The following is a 21,683-nucleotide window of genomic DNA, read 5'->3' as shown; positions in this document are numbered from 1 at the left end:
TGGGGTAAGGGGTTAGCAGTCTAGCATGAGACAGGGACACAGTACAGAACACAGTGGAGCTTCTAGCAAAGCAAGTGGACCGGGAGTCATTTCAGAGCTACCTGCCCCATTTGGATGCAAGTTATCTATTAGGAAAAGGTCTACGGTGAGTTCAAAAAATTTTGGGACAGCAGAGGCGGAGGCTGAGGCACAAGCTAAGGAGGAGGGCAGCAGGCCAGGGATATCCTGTGAGGTGCACAGTAGAAGCTTGGGTCTGCAGCTGATGGGGGTCCTGCCTGCCCTGTCAGTCTACCTCACACAGGTGTCCCAGAATGACCCCAACAGCTGGGGACATCCCATGAGGCCACACGCACCGGTGCCCCAACAAAGAACAAAGTGTTCCCTGGCAAGACAGGGAGGGCAGCAGGCAGCCCTGGCGGTCTTTTCCTTTTGTGCTGGCCTTAGGACTTGAACCCAGGGCTTTATGTTCTCACATGGGTTTTCACTCAAAGTTGGTGCTCTACCACCAGAACTTCCAGTTCTGCCCTCTCGCTGCCAGGGCTGGGTTTAAAGCATAATCCTAGATCTCAGCCTCCAGAGTAAGTAGGATTACAGATGTGAGCCACCAACACCTGGCATACTGGATATATTCAGAAGGACTGGTATACTCAGATGGGGAGACAGCCTACCAGCAAACCAGGGCTCCTCCAGGGCCACCAACTGGGACCACTCTTTGGCAGCCACTTTTCCCGCACCTGCTAGAGCCATCTGGGGCCTGGTCACCTCCCTCAGACCCTGGGAATTCAAGCCAGGCCAGTCCATCATTCATCAGAGTTTAGTGTTTTGCTCTGTGGTCACAGGCCAGCCACAACTAGCATTCCAAACATCTGGCCATTCAGCCCAGCCACCGCCCCATCTGGCCTTAGGCCTGTGGCCTATGCCCCAGTGCCATCAATCAGGCTGCTGAGCCCCTGATGTCTGTCATTGCCCCTAGACACTCACCCCACCCTGAGCTGCCCTTCCCTAGCCTGTAGATGGGGCCTCTTCTCTGCCCAGCCCCCAAAAACTGGGACCTCTTCTGCCTCCATAACAGACCTTTTCTCACCCCATGGACTGAAGTCTCCCCATCATGACTGAGGATACACTAGTCCATACTGCAATCAGTAAAAACCCGCCCATGCGAGGCTGGGTCGCTCTGCCTCACCCACCCCCACAGCCCCCAGGTCCACATTCCATTGCTCTTGAGAGAGCATCTTCCCACCCTTCTCAGAAACACTGCCAACCACTCACTCACTCACCCACTCAGCAATGGCTTCCTGAGCACCTACTATGTGTTTTGCATGTCTTAGGCTAGGAGGTGAAGATAGGCAGATTCCTGCCTGGGTGGAGCTGATCCTAGCGAGAGAGGTGGATGGTAAGAAGGGAACACTGTAGCTAATGGGGTTGGGATGGGGGGTGCTGCTCACTGGGGCCACTGACCAAACATTCCCAGCTCTCTGCCTACTGGCACATGTAACATTCTAAGCCCCAGCCCCTGGGATGAACCAGGGCCATGTGGCAAGTGCTGCTTAGTGAGCTGGGAGCTGAGTGTGTCACCACAGGTGTGAGATACCATTGTACACAGTCCCTCTACTACTGTGACAGCAGAGTTCCACACCAGCCAGGGCCCCGGAGGAGACTGGCAGAGCACTCAGCCCACCTGTGGCACAGTGCTGTTTATGTTCTCAGGAGCCACAGAAGTTTTCGAGCTGGTTATTACTGCATCATCACCTCACCTGTACTGACGGATATAGGCACCAGCACCATGACTTCTTTATCTCCACCTTGGAGTCAGGGGCGGTGGCGGGGAGGGGGGGGAGGGGGGGAGGGCGCGGTGGTCAGATTTACATGTATCACAGGCTACTTGGGAATAAAAGAAATTATTTTTTTTTTGTCAGTCCTGGGGCTTAAACTCAGGGCCTGGGCACAGTCCTTAAGCCTCTCTGTGCTCAAGGCTAGTACTCTACCACTTAAGCTACAGCTTTTTCTAAGTAGTTTATTAGAGATAAGAGTCTCATGGACTTTCCTGCCTGGGCCTGGCTTGGAACCATGATCCTCAGATCTTAGCCTCTTGAGTAGCTAGGATTACAGATGTGAGCCACTGGTACCTTATAATTTATGTACATATGCAATCAGGCAGCATAGTTAATGTTTATTAAATGCTTACTATGAGCCGACAACTGTCCTAAGTAATTTTAGACAATGTTTTGGGGGAAAGGCAGGGTATTGGGGTTTGAATTCAGGGCCTCACCACTTCTAAGCAGGCACTGTACCACCTGAGCCACATCTCCTTTCTTTTGTTTTCATTACTTTTCAAATAGGATCTCTCTTTTATTTTTCTTCCCCTTGGCTGGCCTAGATCCTGCTATTTATGCTTCCCACATAGATGGAATGACACGCTTAGGCCACCATGCCAACTTTTTATTGGCTGAGATAGGATCTTATAAATTGTTTACCTAGCCTAGGCTTGAACCTTGATCCAAGTAGCTAGGATTACAGGGGTGAGCCACTACACTTGGCTTCCTGAGTAGTTTTGCAGAACGTAATACTTTCAATCTTAGAAAAACCCTATTAAGCAGGCACTTTTATTCTCCCCATTTTTCTAAACCTGAGATACTGAGAACTTAAGTAACTTCCCCAAGGTTACTTAGGGTGGCTAAACCAGAATTTGAACTAGAGACTCACTCCCATGATACTGTGAAATGAAACCTCAGTCTCCTCCTTACAGTGATGGCCTCCACAACATCTTCACACACACACACACACACACACACACACACACACACACACACGCGCACACACACACATGCACACACACACACACACGTGCACATGCACACATGCACACACATACTTATAGAATCTGAGAGTGATGCTGAAGGCCTTCAGTCACACAGAGAGCCTACGTCTCCTGTGGGACAGGATCCTACTTTGGCTGTGGGGACAGTCTGCTTCCTGTCTTTGCTCAGTCTTGGCTGTAATCCCAGCTGTCACCGTACAGGTTGAAGTGTCCCATCTGTCTCCAACACAAAGGACAGGGCAGAGGTGCTGCCGGGGCCCCAGAGTGTTGTGTAAATGGCTTTGCTTTGAGTAACGTCTCATTTCTAAACATAATTATTAATTTCATGCTTATCGTATGCAAACCTGTGTCTCCCAGATGAGATGAAATTGATTTAATTAGAAATTCCATCATCAAGCCTTTTGGATCCCAGCTTTTAATTAGGATCACCAACCCCACCCGAGGCTGTGGGAGAAGACTTATGCCCCTGGCTTCTCCCTCTGAGGTCATGGACCTGGTTGGTGTGTAGGTACCACCTCCAATGCCCCATAGTCCAGGTCAAAACCCCTCTCCAGGACCCTTCCCTGTCCCCTGATCCCAGCATAGCCCTCAAGGCACATTGATCTCTCCTCTCTCCTGATAGCACCATGAAGAGATGCCTTAGAAAGAACCCGCATTGTAGCTGGGTTCTAGTAGCTCTCCCCTATAAACCCAACTACTCAGGAGGCTGAGACCAAAAGATCATGGTTCAAAGCCAGCCTAAGTACAAAAGCCAAAAAGTCAATCAGAAAGAGAGCTATGGCTCAAATGGTAAAGCACCAGTCCTATACAAAAACACTAAGGGGCAACACCCAGGCTTGAGTTCAAACCCCAGTCTCAGCACACACACACACACACAGAGAGAGAGAGAGAGAGAGAGAGAGAGAGAGAGAGAGAGAGAGAGAGAGAGAGAGAGAGAGAGAGACCTGTAATTGTCCTGAAGCCAGAGCTCCAAGTATTCAAGCTGGGCAGGAGTAGAGGTCCCCTTCCTAAAGAATACTCATCAGCTTTTTTCTGGGAGCCCAACAGGTGGTGTTAACAAAATACCTTTATACTTCTGCACAGAGCTTTATACCTTTATACTGCTGCACTGTCAAAATCATCACCCCTTGGAGTTTTAACCCAGGATTTCCACACGCATGACCTCTGACTTCACCTCCACCCGTGAAGTCTTAGCACCTCATGGGGACACAGAGCTGGCCAGCTTCCAGCTCTGACTGTCTTCTGGCCCGATGCTTTGCCTGGGCCTGGTCTAGCCAATGTGTAACTGCAGTGTGTAGCTGGCACATGGATGATGTTCTAAGATTTCTCTCCCACCTCCCCTGTCCCTCACCTCCCGGGACTCCTTACAGTTTGTCCCTCTGACTATGACAGCCCTGAAGGTAATCATTGGAGCCCTGTCTCATTCTACCTCAGTCTCCCTTTCTAGGCTGCCCAGCTTCTTATCAGGAGAACATTCAGACTCTTGGATTAATTTCCCAGCCTGTTCTGAATTATGTTTTCTGGGAGAGAACCAGACAGACGAGGCAATGGGGCCTTTGAACAAATATTCCCCCAGAAGGCACACTATTCAGGCTCTTGTCTCACCCTTTTAAACACTATATGTGTTCTTAGGAGCCCAGCCAACACTCCCCCCTCTCCCCCCTATGAGGCAGGAGGGAGGTGGAGGAGAATGGAGGGCGAGGAGGGAGTGAGGCTGGCTCTGCCCACTAACAAAGAAGCAAGGCTGGTGCAGCGGAGGCTGGCGGCAGATAAGAGCTGGAAGGCGGGTGGGGGAGAAGCAGGCGCCAGGCCGAGAGCAAACAAGATCCTCAAATCAGCACTTGTCCTATCTCATAAGCCAAATGTAGATCAATAAATTACACTCACTTTTGCAGGTTTACATGCTGACTCCTGCACCTTGTCAGGAGTGATGCTGCAGTGGGATAGGGAGGCGTTCTGGGGATAGGAGGAGCCCCAGGCCAAAGCAGGAAGGACCAGGGTCAAGACACAGGCAGGTGGGACGATACCGCCTGTGCCCCCAGCCAAGGAAGGCTCAAAGCCAAGTTTCTGGAGGTTAGAAATGAGTCGCTATGGGACTCTGAGCAAGTGATCATACTGTGGAGCTTCAGTCTCCTCATCTGTCAAGTGGGCACCACAGTAAAAATCTGGTTTGGTCAAGTTCAAGGTGAGGATCACATAGGAAAATGGGTGTTTAAATTTTTCAAAGCTGCCAGTGACTCATGCCTGTAATCCTAGCTACTCGGGAGATCTGAGAATCTGAGAGCTGAGAATCAAAGCCAGCCGGGCAGAAAACTCCGCAAAACTCTTATCTCTGATTAACCAGCAAAAAGCTGGAAGTGGAGATTTATCTCAAGTGGTCCAAAGTGCAGGCGGGGACAGTCCCGGCTGTGCCTGGTGCATATAGCGATGTTCCAGGTGACTCTAACGGGAGCCTTCATTTACTGAGCACCAACTCTGTGCCAAGCATCTCACAGGGACCGTCCTGTTCACTCCTCCCATGATAACTGCAGGACTCTAACACTTCATTTGAAGATGAGAGACAGGCCCAGGAAAATACAATGCAAAAATCACACAGGAAGGGGCCAAGCAGGCTTTGAACCCAGGTCTACCTAGCTCCAGCACCTGTCCTTTGCCCATACTGGGTCAGGTGTCCTTGCTCCTGGCTCTTCCTCACCACATCCCCTGGGTACTCTGCTTCAGGGCTCTGTGCCTCCATCTCTGCATCTGTTCAGTGGGGGCTCACAGACCCCCACCATTTCCCAAGAAAGGGCAGAGGAGGGCTCCACAGGTGGCAGCAACCCGCACAAGCCTCTTCTACAAAACCCACAGCTTCCCCCAGGCTGCAGCAGGCAGGGGCAGGAAGGTAATTGCGCCCACATCCTGATGACCACTTTGCCGCAGAGCCAGTGGTGGAGGCGTGGCCAGCCGGAGAGAAAATTAACCGAGATGTCTGCCCAGTGCTCTCCCAAGGCAAGTTAATGTGCTGTGCTGTGTGTAATATATTGCACTGTATTAATATAATATGATATAATGGGATGTATTAACATTATTGAACACATGAACCGATAAAAGTCACATCCCCATCACTCTGAGTAATTTATATCATAGCCAGGACAGAGCCAGGCTGACCGCCCAGGCGGACAGGGTGGGAAGAATGCCCCACTGAGGCTCGGCAGGTCCCACTGGGGAACAGAGCCCCAGAGCCTCAGGAGGAAAAGGGGAGCCAAAGTCAGATCAAAAGAAGGCTCAGCCCTGCAGGCAAGGTCAAGTGTTCCCCTACAAGATGTCAAACTCTACTGTGGGGGCTCAGGGTCCCGCCCAGCCATCCTTCATGCACCAGCCCTCCAGCAGCATCTGACCCAGGCAGGCCCTCCTCAGCCTCCTCTGTTGATCCCAACTCAGCCCTAATCACCCAGGACTCTGCACCCCTGCCCTTCACTGTCTGCCTGGCCACTCACTCCCCAGAGTATGCTGCCCACTGGCTGGTTTCACAGGTTACTCACAGCTCAGGATGCCCACAAAGAATCCAGCAGACTGGGGGTGCTCCTGCCCATTTGAGGACTTCCATGATCCCCAAGTGAACAACTCAGAACAAGCAGGTGTAAGGCTGATCTCCCAGGCCACAAGCCAGAGGCTACAGGCTAGTAAGGACCACAGCATTTGTTCCCCTGCTCAGGCCTGAGCATGGTCACGTCCCTGATCTTCACACAGCCCTAACCTGATTTATCAGCAAATGGTGTTAGCTCTACTTTAAAAACTACCAGACTCTAGCCACAACTCACTGACCCTACCAGGTCATCCTACTGGAAGGGTACGTGGCTCCATGGCCTGCCTGCTGGCCTCCTGCTTCCCATACCTACATTCCACACACACCTACCCAGTCCGCTCCCATCTGGCAGCCAGAGGTATCCCAGTGAGATCCATCTTTCCTCTCCTTGTCTTGTGTCCTTTCTACCTCCTGCCCCACAGGACCACCCAGCCTGTTCTGTACAGTCTAGGACCACCCCTGTGCACACATGGGCATGCAGGGGACACAGGTAGGCATGCTGCCAGGCAGGACTACCACTTAGAACACTGGTCTGCCACCTCAAAAGAAAAACCTAGCCCTATACCAACCCTGCTGAGATTTGCTCTTACTAACCCACTCCCTTCCCAGCCTCTCCGTCAAACATCTCCTCTTGGAGAAGTGGGTACTGAACATCTCACATGGTCATTCCCACTCCATGTCCCCTTACCTTGCTCCCCCCCCTCTCTCTAATGCTTTGGGTTCAGGACCAGCAATACCCATAACCTATGAATCATGGGGGCTGAGACCACAGGACACTAGAGGTTAAGATGCTGGCCTCCCCTTGCTCAGGTTACCTGGCCATCAGTCCTGCCTAACAGCTCTCCTCCACCTATCCTTTCTCCAGCTCAGGCCTGGGAAGGAGGACACAGCAGGTCTCAGGACAGACAGGGGATGACAGAGTCAGGAGGCATTTCTCCAATGCCCCAAGGTAGTCAGGAGCAATCAGTGATGGAGACCTGTCTCCATCAGGCAATGTGAACACCGATTCCCCAATCTCAGGTATCAGCTGATGGTGCAGGGGTCAGAGAAGAGATTACACTCATGGATATGCATCCAGGCCGAACCATTCCAACAGCTGGCAGAAGCACAATCAGCCCACACTTCTTGCACACACTCCTTGCACACACTCCACCACCATGAGTCCTGAAAGGCACACACACACTTAGGTGCTCACCCACACCAGGTACCTGTACACACACACACACATTGGAACATAATGAATCACCACACCAATGTCCCAGGAGATGAACTCTGGGTGGTCAGAGAGGCAGGCAGGTCCACCCAGGCATACACAGGATACCTGCAGACACGCACCTCAACACATTCAGGAGCCTGAGCTCTCAGTGTGCATACACATGGTGGGGCTCTCCTGGAGTCCCACATGGGCTTCCTGGACACAGCTTACAGGGCTTACAATGAGAGATGCCCTTGACTGTGTATCCACACACAGTACCCATAACACACGCACCACATCCTGTGCATACACACCTATACATACAGATACTCTGCACAGGCAACCGGACATGCACATACAGACTTGGGAAGGATGGGAACAGCACTGATTGCATTTGAGGGAGAAATAAAAAGTTCAGGTGGGGGGCCAGTGGCTCACGCCTGTAATTCTACCTACTCAGGAGGCTAAGGTCTGAGGATTGAGGATCAAAGTCAGCCCAGGCAGGAAAGTCTACCACCAGAAAACCGTAAGTGGCTCTGTGGCTCAAGTGGTAGAGTACTCACCTTGAGCTGAAGAGCTCAGGGACAGTGCCCAGGCCCAGAGTTCAAGCCCCAGGACTGACAAAACAAAAACAAAAAACAAAGTTTTCAGAACCCCCACAAATCTTACCACCCTTTGTCCAGCAAGACAAGTGGTTAGAAGGCAGCAGCCCCACAAGCAGAGTATGCTGACAAGTACTCCATCAGCACCCAGCAGGGGACTGACCAGCAGGAGATGCAGCCTGGCTGGGCAGAGCAGTGGGTGAGAACTGGTAGGTGGACAAGGATCTGAGTGGCGTTGTCCAGGAGGCTGTTGGCAGAAGGTCTGGAGGCATGGGCTCCAGGTCATCTCAAGGAAGCCCAGAGACTGTCTCCTGACTGTCATGTCTGAAGCCTGCCTGCCTCCTGGACCCTCAAAGCCCTCTCCTTAGGCTCCAGGCCCCAGTCATGGCCGGCTGGAGATGCCATTTGCCAGCCACATCTGCCCATGTCTTGATTGCCTGGACCGTCTACCAGGCTCTGGGACCTGGAGACCCTGATCAACACATAAGGGCTCTTCCCAGCAATAGCTAGTGGAAAGGGGACCTATCACTCTGCGCATACTCTGCTCCTATCCTACCCAAGAAAGAGAGCAGCTTGGTGATTTGTTTAAATGATCCTGCTGAACAGGGAGAAAATTAACAAATGAGAAACCAGCTCCAAATTAATCAAACTTCTCCCTGTCCATCCCCCCACCTTCCATCTTAATGAAGGTTATTTATCCAACAAGCGATAAAACACAGAATTAAATTAAACAGGCCCTTCTTTCCCTCCTGTCTCCACCTGGGGAGGCAGCGGCTCTTCTACAACTCCATCACTGCTGGCTGACAGCCACAGTGCCTCCACACCCAACATCAGCATAGGGGTTCCCAGGAGGAGCCCCTCAACTAGCACAGCCCGTTCCCACACACATGAAGGGTAGCCAGGTCCCGGTGGCTCACGCCTATAATCCTAGCTACTCAGGAGGCTGAGATCTGAGCATCACAGTTCAAAGCCAGCCCGGGGAAGGAAAGTCCATGAGACTCTTATCTCCAATAAACCACCAGAAAACTGGAAGTAGTTCTGTGGCTCAAGTGGTAGAGTGCTGGCCTTGAGCTGCAAAGCTCAGGGACAGCACCCAGGCACAGAGTTCAAACCCTGTGACCAACAAAAAAAGAAAAAAACAAAAAACATGAAGGGCAGTACTCCAACCACTTACCCCAAGACAGACAGAGGGAGGTCCCTGTTGTTGAGTCATACTGATGGGGTGGGTGACCTCCAGTTTCCCTTGGGGGCAGCTATGGGCCTAAGTATGGAAGGTGAACTGACACTCTGTCCGCCCCTCCATGAGGCCACCGGCACCCATGGCAGCCTGGCTGGAAGCAGTGTCCAGACCCCAGGCTTGGGTGGGAAGGCACTGGAGGAGAAGCTGAGATTTCTAGTGAGAACAGGAACAATCCCACCTCATTTCCTCAGCCCAGAACAGCCTGCATCATAGCACCCTCCTCCACAACCCTAGCCCCCAGCCCTTGGAACACCCCATAACCATTCTTTCCTTAACGTCAAGCCTTATATGTTTTCAACTAGAGCCACCTTTGGGAATCCCAAGTCCCTAAATGAAGACTTCTGGAAATTCAGGTTTCACAACCACTCCCCACTTGAACTTCATGTCAGCTCCAAGAGGAAGACATCTGTCCTGATGCTTAGCTTTATAGAGGAGGGAAACTGAGGCTCAGAGAGGGCCCTGGGTGACATCTGAAAGTCCCGGCTTCGAGGAAATGAGTTCTGTTGAATTGAAAAGTCTCTGGGAGTCTCTTCTGGTGTTTCCTGTGGAGCTTATGACACTCTAGGAAAGCCATAATCTTCAGAACATAAATCTGAACTGGTGTGGCACACACCTGTAATCCTAGCACTTGGAAGGCTGAGACAGAGGAGCATGAGCTTGAGGCCACCCTGGCTACACAGTGAGGCCTTGTTTCAAAAAATAATGAGAAACAATAGGCAAACAATGCATAAATCTGATTTGGACCCATGGCTCACATCTGTCAGCTACTTAAGAGGTAGAGATCTGAGGATCTAGGTTCGAAGCCAGCCCGGATAGGAAAGTCCATAAGACTCTTATCTCCAATAAACTACTCCGAAAAGCTAAAAGTACCTCTGTGGCTCAAGTGGTAGAGTGCTAGCCTTAAACAAAAGAAGGTCAGGGACAGGGCCAAGGCCAAGTTTAAGCCCCAGGACAAGGGGGGAAAAAACACACAAATCTGATCACATCACTGAGCTTAAAACCTTTTGAAGCTGGGAAAATGGCTCAGTGGTAGAGCGCTTGCCTTGCAATGCATGAGGCCCTGGGTTCAATTCCCCAGCACCACATAAGCAAAAAGAAAAAAAAAGCCAGAAGTGGCGCTGTGGCTCAAGTGGTAGCACACTAGTCTTGAGCTGAAGAGCTGAGGGACAGCGCCCAGGCCCAGAGTTCAGGCCCCACGACCAGACCCCCCCAAAAAAAAAACCTTTTGAAGGCTCCACCGCACCTGGAGTCAAAGTGAAAGTCTGTCTCAGATCTCACAAGGCCTGGCTGACCAAGCCCTTGCCACGTTGTCCTCTCCTCTCTAAACAAGCTTTTGCTATTTCTCAGAGAGCCAAGCATGTTTTTGCCTCAAGACCTTTGCATTGACTATACCATACATCTAAAGTACCACCCAGCCTTTTGATCCCCTTCCTCACTCACCTGGGTCCAGAGCATCCCTAAGGGCCTTGGTTACAAGAACCCTTCCCTGTTGCACCAGTCTCTAAAGCCTAGCCCTGTGCAATTTCCTTCCAGACTACCCGCGTCCACATGAACTGATGCTGTGTTCACTGTCCTCCACCGCATCTGGAAAGGCAGCCCCATACAGGTGAAAACGGCAAGTTCTTTGCTCCTTGCTGTATTGACAACTCATCTTAACATCTGCTTCATAAAGTATTCCCCAGCTACTTCATTGACGAATGAATGAATGAATGAATGAATGAATGAATGAATGAATGAATGAATGAGATATGCCATAGTGGGTCAGCATGGCCCCCAAACTGGATTGTCTGTCAGTGTCCTAGTCATTCTCTCAGCCCAGAGCCCTCCTGCAACTGCCCCTGCATCCAGACCCAAAGGAAAACTCCAAATCCAGCCAGGGAACCACCCTGCAGGGGCAGGTCCACAGGTCCACCAGCCCACCTACCCCCACACAGCAGCCCCGCCTCACCCCTGCTAGCCATGCCAGAGGTCCTGTCCTTACCAGCCTCCCCACTGACATCAGTACCATGGCTCTGTCTCTAGTGCAGAAAACCAGCCACCTCCTCCTGGGAGCTACCCTTCAGGCACACTGGGAAAAACTGCTCTCTCTGTCCTCTGAACCCCCAGACCTGGCCATGCACCTTCACCCAGCCCTCTTCATCCTACATGGAGTGGTAACCACTTACATGCAAGCCACAACTCCTCACCCAGAAACCACTCGGAATTATTGACTTGGGCAATCTCTTCTACCCCTCTACCTGATCCGGTCTCTTGCACAAGCTTAGAGCACCATAAACATTTGTTGCATCAAACACAGCCCTGGACACAGGCCCATGAAGAGGGTCTCTGCCTCCAGGTTGCTGGCATTTCAGGCTGCTCTGAGGACAAATGGACCTTTGAGTGCCACTTAGTCACTGCTTAAAAGGTTGGTCCCACATTCTGTTACCCTCTCTGCAGGGGTTGGCTGAGAGAAAACAGATACACTGGGGCTGAGAGGTGGCCAGGGTCCTGTTAAACCAGCAATGCTGTGCCTCTATGCGGCCACAGGCCCTCACATCAGCCCTGGCCCTCATGGCAGCTTGCATGGCAGGGCCCTCCCACAGAGACCTTTGGGCACTATAGGGCCTGAGGTCCTCTCTTGTTCATGTTGGTGGGGGCTGGGCATGTGGCCAGGCAGATGGTATGTGTGCCTTGATATTTTAATTGAAGCCTGGAGACATGGTTGCTCTCTCTACTGTGCTAACGATGTACAGAATAAATAATTCAGCCATAGCTGTGCTGTTCCTGCTGTCCTAGCCCATGGGGGTGGCCACACATGTATAGCCCTGCCTCCCATGCCACGCCTACTTCAGTCAGAACCCTGGACAGCAGCTTTGGGCATCCACAGTGAACTTCAACTCTGAGGCAGCCTCAAGACACTGCAGACCTTCCAGACTTCTCATGGACCACTTAGTCAATCAATGACCTGAAACAGGCTCTCTAGTTTCCCGAGGGGCTGCGAACAAGCCTGTATGGGCTGTGGGGGCCTGATTTCCACTCCTCCACCCACACAGAGTCTCCCTAAAATACTACAGCCAGAGGCTGGAGTACAAGGACCTCACTCTGATCTTCAGGGCCAAGTAGGAACACACACATCACACACACACACACATCTCACACACACACACACACACACACACACACACACACACACACACACACACCCTAGTTTTCACCCAGAAAGTGCAAAATGACAGTGGCAAGGCTCTGCCCCTAGTAGATGGTTTCAATCAATGGATGGGGACTTTGAAAAGGTAAGAATGTGTACCAACATCAGCCACGCCAGGAGAGAGCTGCCAGTGTGTATGAGTGGGTTTCTGTTGCCTCACCACCCACCACAGCCTGGAAATCCCTTTCTGGGGGCCCCAACTCAGCATGGCAAAAGCTGGTGGATCCTCCAGGCACTGTCTGGACCACAAGCTAACTGGGGCACCATGGGATTTAATCCAACAGCCCCCGGACTGGAATACGAGGCCGAGTGAAATCACAGTGGGCGAGCTGAAAAAGAGCAAGGAACTACAACACTGCTGTCTGGATCTTGAAATAAGCACAGGCTTTGGAGACAGACAGTGCTGAGGTCCCAGGGCCTCCCCTGAGCCTCAGTTTCCTCACCTGCACAGTGGAGCCCGTGATGCCCATCACCGGTTGGCCACTTGTACCAAATGATCTCCATGAAAGTCCTAGCACACACCACATCAAGTCAGCCCTACCTTTTACTAAATACCTCCTACATTCTGAGCATTGGAAGGTGAGGCAGGGAGGAAGACAGACAGCCCTGTGTGAAGCTGATCCCCAGAGATTCCCCAGTGACACCTGTCAAGATGGTAGAAGACATAGCATTACAGACAGGCCTGAAGGCATGTGGGAAGTCCCAAAGCAGAGAGATGGCCAGGGGCTGGAGAGCTAGCTCATGCCTACAATCCCAGATCCTCAAGAATCACAGATCAGAAAGTTTGTGATTCAAGGTCAGCCCAGGAAAAAAGACTCCTTGGTGACAAACAAATGGGACATGGTGGCATGTGTCTGTCACTCCAGCCAGGTAGGAAGCTATTATTCAGAGGAACACAGTTCTAAGCCAGTCATGGGTGAAAAGTGGGAAACCCTCTCAGAAAAAATAATCAGAACAAAGCAAAAAAGGAGCTGGAGGCATAGCTTAGGTAGTAGAACACCTGCTTAGCAAACACAAGATCCTGAGTTCCAACTCCAATATTGCCGAGAGAGAGAGAGAGAGAGAGAGAGAGAGAGAGAGAGAGAGAGAGAGAGAGAGAGAGAGAGAGAGAGAGGGAGGGAGGGGTGGCAAGAAGGTCACACTCTGAGAAAATGACTAAACCTGATCATTCACATAACTAGAGGAGTCAGCAGCGCCACCTACAATACACTCACAAAAAATAAGCCCTTACCTCCACTGAAAGACACATTCACAAATGTTCATGGCAGCTTTTTTCATAATAGCAAACACTTGGCACAGCCCAAATGTCCAACAGTAACAGAATGGATAACTACTGAAATAAAATGGCACGATGGAATAGTACAACACCACAAAAAAGAATGAGCCATCAACACACCTAGCCCCAGGGCTAGGCTCACAAAGGAGCAAAAGAACCAGTCAGGAAGCACTCAGTATGGGCATCAGATGAAGCTCAGGTCTGATACTCTGAACCAGGCTGCAGGAAAACCTGCTTATGAGGGCTCAAGGGAACTTTCTAGACCCTGGTGATACTGTGATGATGGTCATTTAGATACCTGCATCCATCAAAACACACAGGTTAAGCCAGCAGTCAGTGGCTCACACCTGTCATCCTAGATACTTCGAAGGCTGAGATGTGAAGGATCACAGTCAAAGGCAGCCTGAGAAGGAAGGTTTGTGACTCTTATCTTCATTTAACCACCAAATAGCCAGAAGTAGGGGTATGGCACAAGTTGTAGAGCACCAGTATTGAGCAAATAAGCTAAGGAATTGCTCAAAGCCCTGAGTTCAAGCCCCAGCACTGGCATACACACACACACACACACACACACACACACACACACACAAAGCCAGGAGCTGGTGGCTCATGCCTGTAATCCAAGCTACTCAGAAGGCTGAGATCTGAGAATCATGGTTCAAAGCCATCCAGGGCAGGAAAGGCTATAAGACCCTTATCTCCAATTAACCACCAGAAAACCAGAAGTGGCGCTGTGGCTTAAAGTGGTAGAGCAATAGCCTTGAGCAAAAGAACTCAGGGACAGGGCCCAGGACCCAAGTTCAAGACCCACAACCAGAAAAAAAAAAAAATTCCCTCACAGATTATACACATGAAGCCTGCATTTCATGATGGATAAGTTACACCAAGAAGTTTGGGGGCAAGGGGTGCAGAGCAATCTTTAGGACCATCAGGCATGGGAGCCAGCAGATGGAGCTTAGGGAGTAGCCCAGAGAACCAGTCCCATGGCAGGGCCGGAGGGAAGGAATTAAGTTGAGGTGACCAAACACAAGGTGCCAGGCCCTATAGGACTTCTGTGGTAATGCCAGCCCAGGTGCCCCCAGGGCTCCCACTCCTCCTTCCAGGCCCCTCCCACCACACATGCCACCTGTCCACAGCAACTGGTGCTCAGGAGGCCATCGCCCTCCCTGCCAGCCTGGCCCCCTGCCCACCCCTCCCTCAGCCAAGAGGCTTGATTTAAGTCCTAAGCTTAATTTCCAGGGCTCCAAGGACTTTAGTCCTGAGTGGGCAACAGTAAAAACCAGCATCCTTGGCCTCCATGCCCAGGGTTCAGCAGAGCCCTAGACCCCCACATTGCCAGGACACTGGGTTCTGACTCCTCCACTCTACCTTCCCACTCATCCTCCACTGAGCACCTGTCTTTTCCAGTATAACTACTTCAATTAAATAGAGCCTCCCACCTACTGCACCCCCACATAGCTGCAGGCCGCACTGTCATATCCGCTCACCCAAAAAGCACAGAAGGGTCCAATGAGGCAGCCTGACTGAGACTCCATATCCAAACCACCCCCTACCCAGAGGACATGGTACATCAAAGATACAGGCTCCAGTGCTGGTTAGAGCCATCAAATGCTATGCCTCACAGACAGTTTAAGGAGATTATAAAGTGCTCACTACTACAGTAGGTGGACAAACACTGGCTACAGAAACATATAGATGTTTTCATATCGACTTGGTAAATTACACAGAAGAGCCTGGAGGAAATACACAAATGGATCAAGGTTGTCACCTGGATAGAGGGATAATTGAGCAATTTCTACTTGCTTCTTTATGTTTTTCTATTTCCTTCCAGAAACCTGCAACCAACATGTTGGCTCTTTATAACCACAACAGGAAGAAGTCAGAGGATCAAGCCACACTCACACACCACTATCTGTCTGTGCTCAGGACAGAAGGAGGGTCCATCTGACCCCAGCCTTCAGACTCTCAATAGCCACCTTCCAATTCCTGACCAAAAGCACCTACAAGACCAGAACAATGTGGCCATGGCTTCCAGCCATACAAAAGGCAGAGCTCTAGGCTAGACTTCTGGCTTGTGGTCCCCTTAACTTCTCAGGGGCTCAGCTTTCCCATCTGTGAAACAGGACAGGTGTCCTGTCCATTTTGATCAAGAAGTGACCATGAAAGGTTATAAAGAACTCTCAGGACTGATGGGCACCAGCCTGTAATCCTAGCTACTCTGAAGGCTGAGACTGAGGACTGAGATTCAAAGCCATCCCAGGTAGGAAATCTGTGAGATTCTTATCTCTAACTAACCACCAAAAAGCCAGAAATGTCACTATGGCTCAAAGTGGTAGAACACTAGACTTGAGCACAAAAGTTTAGGGACAGTGCCTGGGTTCTGAGTTTAAGCCCCTGAACCAGTACACACACACACACACACACACACACACACACACACACACACACACACACACACACACACACACACACACACACACAAAAGCTTCTTAGGATTTCCCTTTTTACATTCTACACACACACACACACACACACACACAAGCTTCTTAGGATTTCCCTTTTTACATTCTCTACCAGCCCCTTCCTCTGTCTCCACAGCTTCTAAGAAATGCCCAGAAATTGTCCATAGCTCTGATCTAAAAGTTCCCAACACTGTGAGCCACACTCAAGTGCTGAACCCCAAGACACACTTCAAATATACACACGGGAACCCATTTGGAGACCAACAAGCTCTGAGGAGAACTGGAGGCACAACTCAAGTGGAACAACACTACCTACCTAGCAAGAGCAAGGCCTGAGTTCAATCTCCAGTACCAAAGAAGGAGGAAAAGTGAGAAAGAAGAAAGGAGGAAGAACAGGAGGAGGAAGAGGAGGAAGAAGAGAAAGACCCTCCTTATTCAGTAGCAAGAAGAAGAAAGAAAAAAGAAAAGCATGCCTTGTTTGAGAACAAGTCAGCAGCTCCTTAATAAAATTTACCAACTATAGAAAACTATATGAACAGGCCCAAACCCACTCACCTGACCCCTCATGAGCAGGAAGCCCATCCATTGCTGAACCAGGTACCTGCTGCCTGTGTCCGGCTGGCTCTGAGCTGGTCATGGGCATGGCTTTCCTCACAGTGACACCTCTCATTAAACATTCTTTCTGGCCTTCCCATTGCATTCTGTGGAGATCCATAGAAGAAACAGAAAACCCTGTGCTGACTTGCTGCATGGGTTATGGAGGCCAATGGGGATGGCCCCAGAACCACCTCTGTCATGCCCTGACTGGCTGGCCACAGGGCTGGGATCCCCACTGCCGGGCACCACTGAGATCCCTCACACTTACTGATGGGAAGGCTAAGGTGGCCATGTCTATGGAAATTCCACAAACATCCACCCTCAGACCAGTGCACAGCTATACAAGGTAATCAGTACCATGACCCAGCAGGCTCCCTGAGGGGGAGAGGGGAAGCACCCTCACAGAGGAAAGGGCCTGTGCACTGTTGACACCAATCCCCAGCAATTCCCCGAGGTCATGGGGCGTCGGCTGTGGTGGAGGGGGAGAGGCGGGCGTGCCCAGTTGCCTTCTACCCTGGCTGCAGCAAAGGCCACCAGTGAGTGGGTGCCAGAGTTCACAGCCTGCGTGTGCCAGCCTGGGTGCTGGCACCTTGAAACAGAACATAGGAATGGATTATGCACTAAACAGTACACTGTAACTTATGAGACCATGGTGGGGAAGAGGGCGTACTCCAGGCCCCCAAGGACAGCTGGGTAAAGACCCAGTCAGGGAGAGGAGTCTTTAGAGGAGACCCTCTCAGGCACATCTCCCATCCACCCAAGCCTCAGCAGCCTGAGATGCCCAGAGGGAGGCAGATCCCGAGGCCAGCAGAGCCCCATGCAGCAAGGGTAGAAAGAGAGATGGCCCAGGCCCTGGCAGGGGCGGGGGCAGGGGCAGGTGAGGAGCTACTTCCCTCCCCATGGTGTGTTGAACTTTCCTAATTGATTTTACATCTGTGTCCTCAGGATACTTAGGACCATCTTGGAAAACCACTTAAGCTATTTAAAATAATCAAAGTACTTACAAGGCACTTAACATTTCCTCACACTTAGACATTCTAGAAAGCCCCTTCCAGCTGCCCACGAGGCCTGGTCTGCAGAGCCACCATAGCAGAGAAGAGGACACCTGTCATGTCCCCAGCTTCTGCAGGCCATGACCATGGTGACCCACAGTCCCAGCAGCCTCCCAGAGGCCCAACAGCCACCTCTGCATCCCCCACCCCCACCCCGAGGCCTGTGACCGCAGGCCTTTGTACTCGGTGTTCCCTCCTCTGGAAGTCCCTCACCTGGCAATCACAGCCCCTGAGTGTCAGCCACCACCCACCTCCCACAGGAAGTCCTGGCTCACACCCTGCCCAGCCTACAGATGAGGACACAGCCCAGAACTTCCCCCAAAGGCTCACAACCAGTGAGTGGTGAGCCAGCAAGGACTCCAGAAAACCAAGAAAGAGCTGGACAGTGACACCTCCAAATGCAAGTCCAAGAGCATGGGAGAGAACCCCATACCCTGAGAGTCACTTCACAGGCTGTGTAGTACAGGCCCAGATACACTGAGAAGCTTGTGGTTTTATGAACCCAAGAGTACTCCTATCAGAAGCAGGTCTCAAAGTAGCGCCCTGCCCTGCACAGAACGGGAACTGTAAGGCATCAGCCCCTGGGAGGATCAGCACGCTTGTTCCCACAATCGTGCAATTCTGCTGTGCTACAAGAACATTGTCACACAAAGAAGGTCCTCAGGAATGCCTGAGTGACAGCACAGGAGAACGGATACATAAATACACAGGGACAGAGTCCTGCTTCGGAACACTATGCAGCCAGAAAAAGAAACAGAGCAAAACACAGGTAAACTGTGAGAAAGAGAGAAAAAAAACAGCAGAATGCATAGAATAAGGTCTCATTTTTATCAAGTTAAAGCACACAAAACCAAACACTATTCATGGTTAGATATTTCTTCAAGTCCATGAGAATAAAAAGGTTTAAGCAAACATATCCAGGACCAAACAGCAGTTGCCCTGGAGGAAAAGAAGGGAAGGGGCCTTTCATCCTAAGATAAAAACAAGTTTGGATGCTATTAGAGCAAAAATCAATATGTGGCCAGGTGGTAGGTATGGCTTGTCCATTACGGTATTCACTATCATTGCCACATGCTTAGAATCATTTGCAAGATATATAACGGGGGGTTGGGTGGAGGCCTCAGTGGTAGTGTGTGTGTAAGTATTAGCAGGCTCAAGGCTTTGGGCTCCATCCACCACATAAAACAATAAAAAACACAAGTATGTCTGTGGAAGGGAGAAGGCCCTCAGTGGAGACAGAACAAAAGACCAATTGGGCTGGGCACCAGTGGCTCACTGCTCAGGAGGCTGAAATCTGAGGATTGAGGTCCAAGTAAGAGTCTCTCTTATCTCCAATTAACTACCAAAAAGTCAGAAGTAGAAGTGTGGTTCAAGTGGTAGAGCATTAATCTTGAGCAAAAAAGCTAAGGGACAGTATCCAGGTCCTGAGTTCAAGCCCCAGTACTGGAGTGCACACACACACACACACACACACACACACACACACACACACACACACACACACACACACACACACACACACACACACACACACACACACACACACACACACACACACACACAGGCTCTGTCCTAAACCTGCAAAAAAGCTAAGGGACAGTATCCAGGTCCTGAGTTCAAGCCCCAGTACTGGAGTGCACACACACACACACACACACACACACACGCACGCACACACACACACACACACACACACACACACACACACACACACACACACACACACACACACAGGCTCTGTCCTAAACCTTTGGTCTCCTGGAACTTATCCCTTGGGGTTAAAGCATTGCTCCCCTCCCACGCACCAGTATGGGGGCCACACTGGATTTCTGAATCTCCGATTCCAGAATCTAAGGTAGGAATGGGGAGGAGGCCCTGACAGAGCCAATGCTGCCCCTCCTCCTCCAGACCACAGCCCTGGGGGACAGAGAGGAGGTAAACACCGCCCTGGCGACGGCCTCACAGAACCAGTTAGGACCTCTCCACTCCAAAGAAGAAAGGAGTGAACCTAAGGGACAATATACCTCCCGGCCATCGCTGCGCATGGCAGCTCTGGCACTGTGGAGCAAGCCTGGCCTGTGTCTCCTGGGTTCGCCCCAGCACAGCCTCCTGGCAAGCAGAGAAGTCCGCTTGAATAAAAAGTAGCATTTGCCTTTTCCTGCCCAACCTGCCTGGGTCATACACATGCTGCTTTAGTCAATTGGAAAAAAAAAAAAATGAAAGCCACGCTGCTTGTTCGTGGTGGGGAGGGGAGGATGGCGGGGCTGACCCTCAAATCCAGGCATCCAGACCATAAGCCAGGCCCAACACTCTCTTGCACACCGCATCCTAGGGCCACTGGCTCTCTCCAGATTTGTCTGCCTGCCTGAATACCCACCAGGGTATCTTTCTGTCTGGCAGGGGAGGGGAGGGCAGGAGTAGGGTACAAGACAATGGAGATAACCAAAGGGATCAGCACCACCCCTGCCCCCAGGGTGTCCGTGTCTCCAGAGGCCCTGCGGTATCTTCAAGGAACATAAAGAAGACAGTACCTATAACTGATTGTGGGGTAGCAGCTGGAAAGACAAAGCACCTGTGTACAGCTCCTCCTGGCTAAGCCACGCATGAAACAGTCCTCAGCCACAAAAGCCACGTCCTCAACAGGAAGTCTGGTGTCACCTAAGCAACAGAGCCTCCTCAGTGTTCCTGGTGAGGACAGGGCCTCCTCCTCCCTCCTGGGCCCACAGGCCACCGAAGAATTACTGCTGCTGTCCAAAAGCAAAGCCGGCTGCTCGGCCAGTGCCCTGAGCAAGCGAGGAGCCAGTGCAGATGGCGGGAACTCTCTGGGATCCACCTCAAAGGTCACCGTCTGTCACTGCCCGCCCTCGCCATGCTCTTCTGCACGAGTGGAGTCTCTCATGCTGAGGTCCAGCCCAGGCTGCGCCATGACATTTCCTGTAGGCTGACTGTGTGCCAGGCACCATGCTGGCTGCTCAGAGCTCACTCACAGTGCCCACACAGCCTGCGAGGTTGGGAAGGATGAGCATCAGCCTCATTCGGCAAGCACGAGATGGTCAGGCCCTGGCCTGTCTGGCCAGACTTCAAGTTCACCACCTGTATACACCCTCCCCTGTGTGGACCCCATTTCTCTCTACTGCAAAAATCAATGTGGGACTCAGAAAAATGGTTTCTGGATGCCTAACAGCTCTTACAAGTCCAGATTTTGGAAACTGCTCTGTAGTTCAGGCGCCTGAACTTTGTTTGTCCTTCCCCCTCTTTGTACCCCACTCCCCACTCAGCACTGACTATTCGCATTCACACTAGGGTTTTAATGACAGATATGGAGGTGAGGTGAGTTTAGTGGATGAGGGAATCAAGCTTAGAGCCTGTCTGACTCCAGAATCTGGGTGCTCCCACAGCATGGCACTGTATACGCTCTGGGGGTAAACACACCTGTCTCTGCTCTTGGACCTGGGAGAAGGGGACAAACATTAAATGAAGGGAGGCGGGAGGGGCAGGAAGTCAGGAGTATGCACTGTGACAGCTAGCGTCACGTGAAGAGCAGCAGTGTGGAGGGCACCAGGCATGTGGACAGGGGACATGAACAGCGTCAGCCTCCACATCCCCAGGCTGGGACAGCCGCTTGCAGTCTCACATTGGTGAGTTTTGCTCATTTTGGATCCTGTCGGCACCTCAGAAGCATTTAT

At 51.3% G+C, this 21,683-nt stretch overlaps 1 protein-coding gene across 1 annotated transcript in view; it reads right to left on the bottom strand.

Annotated features, from left to right (window-relative positions):
* Positions 1–21,683, bottom strand: part of Grm4 (glutamate metabotropic receptor 4) — a 99,888-nt gene that overhangs the window by 64,879 nt on the left and 13,326 nt on the right. The window lies entirely within an intron of this gene.

Source organism: Dipodomys merriami, unplaced genomic scaffold, assembly GCF_024711535.1.
Source record: "Dipodomys merriami isolate MVZ:Mamm:240054 unplaced genomic scaffold, mDipMer1.0.p SCAF_16, whole genome shotgun sequence".
NCBI classification, from domain to species: domain Eukaryota; kingdom Metazoa; phylum Chordata; class Mammalia; order Rodentia; family Heteromyidae; genus Dipodomys; species Dipodomys merriami.
Note: the sequence above shows the minus strand (reverse complement) of the source record. Positions and strands in the feature narration are given on the sequence as shown.